Source organism: Arachis stenosperma, chromosome 3 (assembly GCF_014773155.1).
Source record: "Arachis stenosperma cultivar V10309 chromosome 3, arast.V10309.gnm1.PFL2, whole genome shotgun sequence".
Classification (NCBI taxonomy): Eukaryota; Viridiplantae; Streptophyta; class Magnoliopsida; order Fabales; family Fabaceae; genus Arachis; species Arachis stenosperma.
In genome coordinates, this window is record NC_080379.1 from 138291429 (window position 1) to 138305401 (window position 13973).

The 13973-nt window shown below is 40.4% G+C and overlaps 1 non-coding gene across 1 annotated transcript; it reads left to right on the forward strand.

Moving 5' to 3' along the window:
* The first annotated feature begins 12434 nt into the window (after positions 1-12434).
* Positions 12435-12542, forward strand: LOC130971130 (small nucleolar RNA R71). The gene has a single exon (XR_009082361.1). It is a non-coding gene; the product is annotated as a small nucleolar RNA R71 (small nucleolar RNA).
* Positions 12543-13973: the final 1431 nt, after the last annotated feature.

The window sequence follows — 13973 nt, forward strand, 5'->3', positions numbered from 1 at the left end:
AGGGTAAGTAGATGCAAGATGTTTATTGGCATGCCGGCAAGGGCATGAGTAGCATAGATCAAGCATCACTTCGTAACAAACTATCACGTTTGTATTGACAACTAAATTCACTTAAAATAATAATAAAGGGAATTTGTGAAAAGCAGGCATTAAATAGTAGAATGGAATAATGTAGAAAAGTACATGATGCCATATGGGCTTTTTCACAAACACATAGCATGCATGGTAAATAATCCAATGAAAATAATAGATTGAACATGCAAGCAACCCTTTAAAAATATAATTGCCAAACAATTTTGCAACAATCCACAATGACCAAATAAATTTTCACACCAATAAAAAAAGAAAAAAAAGAAAACATATGCAATGAAAGTAAAAAGAAAGAGAAAGGAAGAAGAAAACATAAATAAAGAAGAAGAAAAGAAAAGTAAGGAGGGAAGAAGAAAAGAAAAACCTTGATAATGGTGGTGAGAGAGAGAAAAAGTAGAAAGTGAGAAGGAGGGAAGAAGAAAAGAAAGGGGAAGAAAGAAGGAAAGAGGGAAAAGAAAAAAGTAGAATTTGGGGAAGAGAAAGATAAGATGTGTGGCAAATTAGGATAAGCTGTGCGGCGCAAGCGACGCGGACGCGTGAGTGACGCGTTCCGGCGAATGCGCACTAAGTGAATCGACGCGGACGTGTCGGTCACGCGGTCGTGTGACACATGTTATGCTACTGGTGCGAGGGCAGCCTCGCGCTCGCACAACTTTCTGTTCGAATTTTTATTTTTTGTCAAATTTTGGGTGACGCGATCGCGTGGGTCATGTGATCGAGTGAGTGGCCATTAGAAGGATATGACGCAGACGCATGAGCCATGCGTCCGCGTGGGAAGAATTTGTGCGTTCAGCACTAATCCAGTACCACTCTAGCACAACTTTCGGTCGTGCACCCTTTTTACGTCGAATTCCAGGGCACGCGGCTGCGTGAGTAACGCGGACGCGTGGGAGGCCAATGTTTGCACTTGACGCAGACGCGTCAGCGACGCGGTCGCGTGTGATGATTTGTGCCAAAGGCACGCCTCCAGCCATGCTCCTGCGTGACTCTCTGTTCACTTTCTTATACTCTCGGATCCACTTGCGATGCGGACGCGTCAATGATGCGGTTGCGTCGCGATTTTTTTTTTTATGTTTTTTTATGCAAATGCAGTATGCAGATGAGGTGCAAGATAAAGGCAGTAGTATGGAGAAGAGTTATAGATGAGGGAAGAGAAGGAGAAGAAGAGGAACGATCATACCGTAGTGGTTTGTCTCCCACCTAGCACTTTGCTTTAACGTCCTTAAGTTGGACGCTTCTGTAGCTCAGTTTTCAGTTGCGAGTGGATCCTCCAGGAGGAAGATATCTAACTCCTTGTTTTTCGTCGCCTTCTCACCATGGTAGAGCTTCAAACGATGTCCATTAACCTTGATGAGTTCAGAGCTTGAAGGGTGACTTAGATGGAAAACTCCGTACTGCTCAGCCCTCTCGACTCTATATGGACCTTCCCACCTTGATCGCAGTTTGCCTGGCATGAGCCTCAGTCTAGAGTTGTAAAGAAGGACCAAATCCCCAGGTTGGAACTCCTTTCTCTTGATGTGTTGATCATGTACAGCCTTCATTTTCTCCTTGTACAGTCTAGAGTTCTCATAAGCTTCTAGGCGAAGGCTCTCCAATTCTTGCAGTTGCAACTTCCTTTCAGCTCTGGCTTTCTCAAATCCCATGTTGCATTCCTTTACTGCCCAAAAAGCTTTGTGCTCCACCTCAACTGGAAGATGACAAGCCTTTCCATAGACTAAGCGAAAAGGACTCATCCCAATGGGTGTCTTGTATGCTGTTCTGTATGCCCAGAGTGCATCTTGTAGTCTGGTGCTCCAGTCTCTTCTATGAGGTTTGACTATCTTCTGTAAAATGCATTTTATCTCTCTGTTAGACACCTCGGCTTGTCCATTAGTCTGAGGATGGTAGGCTGTTGCTATTTTATGAATGATCTCATGCTTCTTCAGTAATCCTGTTAGTCTCCTGTTACAAAAATGGGTGCCTTGATCGCTCACGATTGCTCGTGGTGATCCAAAACGACAAATAATGTGGTTTCTAACAAAGGAAACAACAGTGTTAGCATCATCAGTACAGGTAGGAATCGCTTCCACCCATTTAAAAATATAGTCTACAGCTAACAATATATAGAGGTGGCCATTAGAATTTGGAAATGGACCCATGAAGTCAATGCCCCAAACATCAAAAATTTCACAGAAAAGCATAGTTTGTTGAGGCATTTCATCCCTGACGTTAGGATTTTTGCCAGTAAAGAATATCATAAAAACAGTCGCGTTGTAGATATAGTCTCTAAACCGACAGAAATCCCTTCGTACAAACGTTTTGGCTGTCACAAGTACAAACCCCTTTTAAAATTGATAACCGAGTATTTAAACCTCGGGTCGTCTTCTCAAAGAATTGCAGGGAGGTATGTTCTTATTATTGGTTATGAAAAAGTGTGTTTGGGGTTTTGGATTAAGGTAAAAGGTTAGTTGGGCAGTGGTCACAGATATATTTTTAAAGCAATAAAAATAAATAAATAACTGTAAAATAAACTCTTGGCAAGGTATGGAGAACTGGAGGTCCTATCCTAGTTATCCTTATCAATTGTGATGAGAATTGGATTCTTCCCCCACCTTATTAACCTCTAAGTATGAAGGTAAGTTAAGTGGACAAATTAATTCCAATTTTCAATCAACAATAAGTTTGATAACTCAAGAGTTACCAAGGTCTCAACCAAAGCCAAAAGGAAAGAAAATTGAAACTGCTCAAATAAAAATGCCTTCAGATAGGAAGCAATAATCATGTAATTAAAAGAAAGCAATAATAACTGGAATATCTCAAATAATATTAATTTAAAGAAAATCATAACATGAAAGAGTTCATAAATTTAATTGAAAAAATAAATACTATAAAAATAAAGAATCTGGGATTGAGAGTCACTCCTAAAACTAAGAGAAATCCTAAAGAGAGAGGAGAGAAACTCTCTCAAAACTAATCTAAATCATGAGAAGTGAATTATGAGTGCCTGATTATGAATGGATGCATTCCCCCACTTTATAGCCTCTAATCTGTGTTCTCTGGGCCGAAAACTAGGTCAGAAACAGCCCAGAAATCACTTCCAGCGCTTTCTGGTCCGTACAGGTCGCGGAAAAGTGACGCGGCCGCGCGGATTGGGTGTTGGCCAGGTCACGCGTCCGCGTGACCCACGCGTCCGCGTGACCCACGCGTCCGCGTGACCCACGCGTTCGCGTCGTCTGGCGTCGGGGCAACTATAGCAAATTATATATCAAATCGAAGCCCCGGACGTTAGCTTTCCAACGCAACTCGAACCGCGTCGTTTGGACCTCTGTAGCTAAAGTTATAGCCGTTTGAGTTCAAAGAGGTCAGGCTGGACAGCTTAGCAGTTTCTCCAACTTCTTGTATTCCTTCCACTTTTGCATGCTTCCTTTCCATCCTCTGAGCCATTCCTGCCTTGTAATCTCTGAAAACACTTAACACACATATCAAGGCATCTAATGGTATAAAAGGAGAATTAATATTAATAAAATTAAGGTCAAAGAAGCATGTTTTCAATCAAAGCACATAATTAGGAAGGCAAATACAAAACCATGCAAATAGTATGAATAAGTGGGTGAAGAGTTGATAAAATCCACTCAATTAAGCACAAGATAAACTGTAAAATATGGGTTTATCAACCTCCCCACACTTAAACAATAGCATGTCCTCATGCTAAGCTCAAGAGAAACTATAAAGATGAAGAGGAATGGTAAGAATGTATGAAATGCAACCTATAAATGCAACTACATGCTAAAATGTTTCTACCTACTTGGTTAAAAATAAATAAATCTTTCAAGAACAAATATGAACTGGATTTCACTAATTCAAATCATAAAAATGAAGCACAAATAGACTTGTAAGAAGAAAATAGCTTATGAAAGTAGGGAACAAGGAATTGAGCATCGAACCCTTACTGGTAGTGTATACACTCTAATCACTCAGGTGTTTAAGGTTCGATCTCTCAATTCTCTACTAACCTTGCTTTCTAAGGCTTACTCTTCATCTAACAATCAACATAAATTTAATGCACAAATACACAAATCAAGAGGTCTTTTAAGGGTTGTAATGGGGTTAGGGTCAAGGTAGGATTGTATTTGGTCAAGTGGACTAAAATCTGAATCCTTAATTAACTTAAACTTTCCCACCTAACTTAAACAATCCATGTAATCACAATACAACATCTAACCATCCATTAACCATGTTTTCCACATATTCATGCATTCTAATTTCAAGTACAGTACATATGCATTGCTTTCACCATTTACTTTGGGGCATTTTGTCCCCTTTTTATTATTTGCTCTTTTTTTTCTTTTTCTTTTTCTTTTTTTTCTTTTTTTTTCATTTTTTTTCAATGCATATAATTAATTTATTGAATACATGAACATGTCCTAAACATTTCTTTCACATTTTCATAAAGATACATAACATACTCAATTCTCAAACCAAATGTTTCCAAACCCACTCTTCTCCACACTTAATTCATAAGCATTCTCACTAGTCTAAGCTAACCAAGGATTCAAATTAAGGACATTATTGTTTTCCGCTTAGAGTTAATGATGTGCTAAAATAAAGAACAAAGGGGTAAAATAGGCTCAAAATTGGTTTGCAATAGATAATGAAAAGGTTAAGGCCATATGGGTATGTAAGCTCAGTGAAACAAGGCCTCAATCATATAAGTGTATGCATACATTAAACAATGGAAATATAGAATTAAGCAAGACAAAGATCACAATTTTAGAAAGAAAATCACACACCAAAAATAAAATATTGGTTGATAAAATGCAACCAATTCAAATAGGCTTAAAAATCTCACAGGTTATGTGTGTTCGAGCTCTAAACCATGTTTCAATATAATATTTCTTCAAACAAGTGTAAGCAAAAAATTTTATTCAAATTAGTGAAATACTTTTAAAAGGTTTCTTGAAAAAGAAAATATTACTTTAACCAAGTGGTAAAATGTGCACAAAAATCAAACAAACATGCAAATGCAACAATGAACAAACAAATAAAATAAAATATTGGTGTTTGAGACAGGAAAGTACTAACCCATGGAGATCGGTATCGACCTCCCCACACTTAAAGACTGCACCGTCCTCGGTGCATGCTGAGATGTGCAGGTGGACGGGTTGCTCCAACTGATGCTTTTCTCATCAAGGAATGTGCGTAGGAACTTGTTTGTCTCTCCCATGTAAACGTCTTCTGGTCTCTTCCTGGTGGCCATCCTGAAAGAAAAAGGGAAGGAAAGTAACCCAAAGCAAAGATAGAAAACAAATAAAACAGGGGTTGGTTAATTCCAAAAATAAGGGTCTCAATTACATGGTAGCTACAACATGCAAGTGAGAAGACAATGGAAGCACATGGCATACTAGTGGTGCAAAATATTGCAACAATGAGGGAGAGAGTGTGGGTAAGGAGAGATAATATAAATTCATATCAATGTAAAAGTAATACATGTATAAAAGAATGTCATTGATATAAATAATATTACTCAATCAGAATTAAACAAGTCATGAAGCACCAAGAAAATACCAGAAAACATGTAACAGTTGAATAAGAATATTTGAACACTAATAATAACTTTTAGAAAAATAAAATATGCAATGAATGAAAAGTATGCAAATAAATTAAATAAAATAAAATGAAAGTGAAAAAGAATGAGAAGTAGAAAAAGAAAGTGAGAAAGGAGAGAGAAGGAAGAAATTTAGGTTTAGAAGAGAAAAGATAAGAAAATTGGCACTAATCTGGATAGGTTGTGCGACGCTGGCGACGCGGTCGCGTGGTGCGCGATAAGGTTGGGTGACGCAGACGTGTGGGGCACGCGATCGCGTGACTCGATTTGTGCTAGTGGCGCGAGTGCAGCCTCGCGGTCGCACAACTCTCTGTTCGAAACTTGGTATTGCCAAAATCCAGGGTGATGCGGTCGCGTGGTCGACGCGATCGCGCGGGTGGCCTTATTTCCAATATGACGCGGACGCGTGGCTGACGCGTTCGCGTGGCAGGGCTTGTGCTGCTAGCACGGGTGGTGCACGAAATTGTGATCAATACTTTTCAAAACACAAACAATCCCTAGTAATGGCTCCAAAGACTTGGTGCTCAATACCATGGCATAAACACAACTTCGCACAACTAACCAGCAAGTGCACTGGGTCGTCCAAGTAATAAACCTTACGCGAGTAAGGGTCGATCCCACGGAGATTGGTGGTATGAAGCAAGCTATGGTCACCTTGTAAATCTCAGTCAGGCAGACTCAATTGGGTATAGATGATGAATAAAGCATAAAGATAAAGATAGAGATACTTATGTATATCATTGGTGTAAGAGCTTCAGACAAGCGTATGAAGATGCCTTCCCTTCCGTCTCTCTGCTTTCCTACTGTCTTCATCCAATCCTTCTTACTCCTTTCCATGGCAAGCTCGTGTAGGGTTTCACCGTTGTCAATGGCTACCTCCCATCCTCTCAGTGAAAATACGTCCCTGATGCTCTGTCACAGCATAGGCTAATCATCTGTCGGTTCTCGGTCCGGCCGGAATAGAATCCAGTGATTCTTTTGCGTCTGTCACTAACGCCTCGCCTTTCGGAGTTTGAAGCACGTCACAGTCATTCAATCATTGAATCCTACTCAGAATACCACAGACAAGGTTAGACCTTCCGGATTCTCTTGAATGCCGCCATCAGTTCTTGCCTATACCACGAAGACTCTGATCTCACGGAATGGCTGGCTCGTTTGTCAGGCGAGCACTCGGTTGTCAGGCGATCAACCATGCATCATGCAATCAGAAATCCAAGAGATATTCACTAAGCCTCGAATGCTTGTAGAACAAGAATGGTTGTCAGTCACCTTGCTCATAGGTGAGAATGATGATGAGTGTCACAGATCATCACATTCATCAAGTTGAAGAACAAGTGATATCTTGGTAAAAGAACAAGCGGAATTGAATAGAAGAACAATGGTAATTGCATTAATACTCGAGGTACAGCAGAGCTCCACACCTTAATCTATGGTGTGTAGAAACTCCACCGTTGAAAATACATAAGAACAAGGTCTAGGCATGGCCGAATGGCCAGCCTCCCAAATGATCTAAGAACTAGATGTCCAAAGATTAAAAATACAATAGTAAAAGGTCCTATATATAGAAAACTAGTAGCCTAGGGTGTACAGAGATGAGTAAATGACATAGAAATCCACTTCCAGGCCCACTTGGTGTGTGCTTGGGCTGAGCAATGAAGCATTTTCGTGTAGAGACTCTCCTTGGAGTTAAACGCCAGCTTTTATGCCAGTTTGGGCGTTTAACTCCCATTTAGGTGCCAGTTCCGGCGTTTAACGCTGGAATTTCTGTAGGTGACTTTGAACGCCGGTTTGGGCCATCAAATCTTGGGCAAAATATGGACTATCATATATTGCTGGAAAGCCCAGGATGTCTACTTTCCAACGCCGTTGAGAGCGCGCCAATTGGGCTTCTGTAGCTCCAGAAAATCCACTTCGAGTGCAGGGAGGTCAGAATCCAACAGCATCTGCAGTCCTTTTCAGTCTCTGAATCAGATTTTTGCTCAGGTCCCTCAATTTCAGCCAGAAAATACCTGAAATCACAGAAAAACACACAAACTCATAGTAAAGTCCAGAAAAGTGAATTTTAACTAAAAACTAATAAAAATATACTAAGAACTCAACTAAAACTACCAAAAACATACTAAAAACAATGCCAAAAAGCATACAAATTATCCGCTCATCACAACACCAAACTTAAATTGTTGCTTGTCCCCAAGCAACTGAAGATCAAATAAGATAAAAAGAAGAGAATATGCAATGAACTCCAAAAACATCTATGAAGATCAGTATTAATTAGATGAGCGGGGCTTTTAGCTTTTTGCCTCTGAATAGTTTTGGCATCTCACTCTATCCTTTGGAACTCAGAATGATTGGCTTCTTTAGGAACTCAGAATCCAGATAGTGTTATTGATTCTCCTAGTTAAGTATGATGATTCTTGAACACAGCTACTTTATTGAGTCTTGGCTGTGGCCCAAAGCACTCTGTCTTCCAGTATTACCACCGGATACATACATGCCACAGACACATAATTGGGTGAACCTTTTCAGATTGTGACTCAGCTTTGCTAAAGTTCCCAATTAGAGGTGTCCAGGGTTCTTAAGCACACTCTTATTGCCTTGGATCACAACTTTATTTCTTTCTTTCTCTTTTCTCTTTTCTCTCTTTTTTTTTCGTTTGCTTTTTGCTTTTCTTTTTTTTTTTTGTATTCACTGCTTTTTCTTGCTTCAAGAATCATTTTTATGATTTTTCAGATCCTCAGTAACATGTCTCCTTTTTCATCATTCTTTCAAGAGCCAATATTCATGAACCACAAATTCAAAAGACATATGCACTGTTCAAGCATACATTCAGAGAACAAAAGTGTTGCCACCACATCAAAATAATTAAACTGTTATAAAATTCAAAATTCATGCAATTCTTTTTCTTTTCAATTAGGCACGTTTTTATTTTAAGAAAGGTGATGGATTCATAGGACATTCATGACTTTAAGGCATAGACACTAAGACACTAATGATCATAAGACACAAACATGGATAAACATAAGCACTAAAATTCGAAAAACAGAAGAATAAAGAACAAGGAAATCAAGGAACGGGTCCACCTTAGTGATGGCGGCTCTTCCTTCCTCTTGAAGGTCCTATGGAGTGCTTGAGCTCCTCAATGTCTCTTCCTTGCCTTTGTTGCTCTTCTCTCATGATTCTTTGATCTTCTCTTATTTCATGGAGGAGAATGGAGTGTTCTTGGTGCTCCACCCTTAGTTGTCCCATGTTGGAACTCAGTTCTCCTAGGGAGGTGTTTAGTTGCTCCCAATAGTTTTGTGGAGGAAAGTGCATCCCTTGAGGCATCTCAGGGATCTCATGATGAGAGGGGTCTCTTGTGTGCTCCATCCTTTTCTTGGTAATGGGCTTATCCTCATCAATGGTGATGTCTCCCTCTATGTCAACTCCAACTGAATAACAGAGGTGACAAATGAGGTGAGGAAAGGCTAACCTTGCCAAGGTAGAGGACTTATCCGCCACCTTGTAGAGTTCTTGGACTATGACCTCATAAACTTCCACTTCTTCTCCAATCATGATGCTATGGATCATGATGGCCCGGTCTAAAGTAACTTCGGACCGGTTGCTAGTGGGAATGATTGAGCGTTGGATAAACTCCAACCATCCTCTAGCCACGGGTTTGAGGTCATGCCTTCTCAATTGAACCGGCTTGCCTCTTGAATCTCTCTTCCATTGTGCGCCCTCTTCACATATGATTGTGAGGACTTGGTCCAACCTTTGATCAAAGTTGACCCTTCTTGTGTAAGGATGTTCATCTCCTTGCATCATAGGCAAGTTGAACGCCACCCTCACACTTTCCGGACTAAAATCCAAGTATTTCCTCCGAACCATAGTAAGATAATTCTTTGGATCCGGGTTCATACTTTGATCATGGCTCTTGGTGATCCATGCATTGGCATAGAATTCTTGAACCATCAAGATTCCAACTTGTTGAATGGGGTTGGTAAGTACTTCCCAACCTCTTCTTTGGATCTCATGGCGGATCTCCGGATATTCACCCTTTTTGAGTGAAAAGGGGACCTCGGGGATCACCTTCTTCAAGGCCACAACTTCATAGAAGTGGTCTTGATGCACCCTTGAGATGAATCTATCCATCTCCCATGACTCGGAGGTGGAAGCTTTTGCCTTCCCTTTCCTCTTTCTAGAGGTTTCTCCGGCCTTGGATGCCATAATGGTTATGGAAAAACGAAAAAGCAACGCTTTTACCACACCAAACTTAAAATGTTTGCTCGTCCTCGAGCAAAAGAAGAAAGAAGAGAGTAGAAGAAGAAGAAATGAGGAAGAGGGAGATGGTGGTGTATTCGGCCAAGGAGGGGGAGAAGTGGTGTTTTGGTTGTGTGAAAATGAAGGAGTGAAGAAGGGTATTTATAGGAGAGAGGGGAGATGGGGTTCGGCCATATTGGGTAGGTTTGGGAGGGAAAGTGGTTTGAATTTGAAGGGTGAGGTTGGTGGGGTTTTAAGAAGGATGGATGTGAGTGGTGAAGAGAAAGATGGGATTTGATAGGTGAAGGGTTTTTGGGGAAGAGGTGTTGAGGTGATTGGTGAATGGGGGAAGAAGAGAGAGGGTGGTGGTGGGGTAGGTGGGGATCCTGTGGGGTCCACAGATCCTGTAGTGTCAAGGAAAAGTCATCCCTGCACCAAATGTTGCTCAAAATCACGTTTTGAGCCATTTCTGGCGTTAAACGCCGGGCTGGTGCCCATTCCTGGCGTTTAACGCCAGGTTCTTGCCCTTTTCTGGCGTTTAACGCCAGTCTGGTGCCCCTTTCTGGCGTTAAACGCCCAGAATGGTGCCAGACTGGGCGTTAAACGCCCAACTGCTAGGCTTACTGGCGTTTGAACGCCAGCAGCATCTTCCTCCAGGGTGTGCTGTTTTTCTTCCTGTTTTTCATTCTGTTTTTGCTTTTTCAATTAATTTTGTGACTTCTTATGATCATCAACCTACAAAATAACATAGGAAAATATAAAAAATATAACATTGGGTTGCCTCCCAACAAGCGCTTCTTTAATGTCAGTAGCTTGACAGAGGACTCTCATGGAGCCTCACAGATACTCAGAGCAATGTTGGAACCTCCCAACACCAAACTTAGAGATTGAATGTGGGGGTTCAACACCAAACTTAGAGTTTGGTTGTGGCCTCCCAACACCAAACTTAGAGTTTGACTGTGGGGGCTCTGTTTATCTCTGATTTGAGAGAAGCTCTTCATGCTTCCTCTCCATGGTGATAGAGGGATATCCTTGAGCCTTAAACACAAAGGATTCTTCATTCACTTGAATGATCAGTTCACCTCTATCAACATCAATCACAGCCTTTGCTGTGGCTAGGAAAGGTCTGCCAAGGATGATGGTTTCATCCATGCATTTCCCAGTCTCTAGGACTATGAAATCAGTAGGGATGTAATGGCCTTCAATTTTCACCAAAACATTCTCTACAAGTCCATAAGCTTGTTTTCTTGAGTTATCTGCCATCTCTAGTGAGATTCTTGCAGCTTGTACCTCAAAGATCCCTAGCTTCTCCATCACAGAGAGAGGCATGAGGTTTACACTTGACCCTAAGTCACACAGAGCCTTCTTGAAGGTCATGGTGCCTATGGTACAAGGTATGGAAAACTTCCCAGGATCTTGTCTCTTTTGAGGTAATTTCTGTCTAGACAAGTCATCCAGTTCTTTGGTGAGCAAAGGAGGTTCATCCTCCCAAGTCTCATTTCCAAATAACTTGTCATTTAGCTTCATGATTGCTCCAAGGTATTTAGCAACTTGCTCTTCAGTGACATACTCATCCTCTTCAGAGGAAGAATACTCATCAGAGCTCATGAAAGGCAGAAGTAAGTCCAATGGAATCTCTATGGTCTCATTTTGAGGCTCAGATTCCCATGGTTCCTCATTGGGGAACTCATTGGAGGCTAGTGCACGCCCATTGAGGTCTTCCTCAGTGGCGTTCACTGCCTCTCCTCCTCTCCAAATTCGGCATATTGATGGCTTTGCACTCTCCTTTTGGATTTTCTTCTGTGTTGCTTGGGAGAGTACTTGGAGGGAGTTCAGTAACTTTCTTGCTCAACTGTCCCACTTGTGCCTCCAAATTTCTAATGGAGGACCTTGTTTCATTCATGAAACTTTGAGTGGTTTTAATTAGATCAGAGACCATGGTTGCTAAGTCAGAGGGGTTCTGCTTAGGATTCTCTATCTGTTGCTGAGAAGATGATGGAAAAGGCTTGCCATTGCTAAACCTGTTTCTTCCACCATTATTATTGAAACCTTGTTGAGGTCTCTCTTGATTCTTCCATGAGAGATTTGGGTGATTTCTCCATGAAGAATTATAGGTGTTACCATAGGGTTCTCCTAGGTAATTCACCTCTTCCATTGAAGGGTTCTCAGGATCATAAGCTTCTTCCTCAGATGAAGCCTCCTTAGTACTGTTTGGTGCATTTTGCATTCCAGACAGACTTTGAGAAATCAAATTGACTTGTTGAGTCAATATTTTATTCTGAGCCAAAATGGCGTTCAGAGTGTCAATCTCAAGAACTCCTTTCTTCTGACTAGTTCCATTGTTCACAGGATTCCTTTCAGAAGTGTTCATGAATTGGTTATTTGCAACCATTTCAATTAGCTCTTGAGCCTCTGTAGGCATCTTCTTCAGATGAAGAGATCCTCCAGCAGAGCTATCCAAAGACATCTTGGATAGTTCAGAGAGACCATCATAGAAAATACCTATGATGCTCCATTCAGAAAGCATGTCAGAAGGACATCTTCTGATCAATTGTTTGTATCTTTCCCAAGCTTCATAGAGGGATTCTCCATCCTTCTGTCTGAAGGTTTGGACTTCCACTCTAAGCTTACTCCATCTTTGTGGTGGAAAGAACTTTGCCAAGAAGGCATTGACTAGCTTTTCCCAAGAGTCCAGGCTTTCTTTAGGTTGAGAGTCCAACCATAATCTAGCTCTGTCTCTTACAGCAAAAGGGAATAGCATCAGTCTATAGACCTCAGGGTCAACCCCATTAGTCTTGACTGTGTCACAGATTTGCAAGAATTCAGCTAAGAACTGATGAGGATCTTCCATTGGAAGTCCATGGAACTTGCAATTCTGTTGCATTAGAGAAACTAATTGAGGGTTAAGCTCAAAGTTGTTTGCTCCAATGGCAGGGATAGAGATGCTTCTCCCATAAAAATCAGGAGTAGGTGCAGTAAAGTCACCCAGCACCTTCCTTGCATTGTTTGCATTATTGTTATTTTCGGCTGCCATGTCTTCTTCTTCTTTGAAGAATTCGGTCAGGTCTCTAAAGAGAGTTGTGCTTTGGCTTCTCTTAGCTTTCTCTTCAAGGTCCTTTCGGGTTCAGGGTCAGCTTCAACAAGAATGCCTTTGTCTCTGCTCCTGCTCATATGAAAGAGAAGAGAACAAGAAAATGTGGAATCCTCTATGTCACAGTATAGAGATTCCTTGAGGTGTCAGAGGAAAAGAGATATAGAAAGAAGAAGGAGAAGAAGAATTCGAACTTTACTTAGATAAGGTTCGAATTGTGCATTGAGAAGGAGTGGTACTCCATAAATAGAAGGATGTGAGAAGGAGGGAAGAAGATTTTCGAAAATTAATTAAAATATTTTGAAAACATTTTTGAAAAACATTAATTGATTTTCGAAAATCAAAGTGGAAAAGAAACCAAGTGATTTTTGAAAAAGATTTTGAAATTAGAAATTAAAAAGATTTGATTGAAAACTTATTTTGAAAAAGATGTGATTAAAATATATGATTGAAAAGATTTGACTTGAAAATAATTTTAAAAGATATGATTTGAAAACAATTTTTAAAAAGATTTGATTTTAAAAATTAATGACTTGCCTAACAAGAAAAGATATGATTCAAACATAAAACCTTCCTTAACAGAAAAGGCAAAAAATGTTCAATCAAATCTTTAATTGTTAGTAAGTATCTTTGAAAAAGGAAAGAAATTAATTTTGAAAACATTTGATTGAAAGATATGATTTGAAAAAGATTTGATTTTGAAAAACTTTGAAAACTTGAAAAAAAAATGATTTGAAAACAAAATCTTCCCCCTAGCACCATCCTGGCGTTAAACGCCCAGAATGGTATCCATTCTGGCGTTTAACGCCCAAAATGCACCCTTTTTGGGCGTTAAACGCCCAACCAGTACCCTGGCTGGCGTTTAAACGCCAGTCTGCCTTCTTCACTGGGCATTTCGAATGCCCAGCTTTTTCTGTATAATTCCTCTGCAGTATGTTCTGAATCTTCAATTCTCTGTATTATTGACTT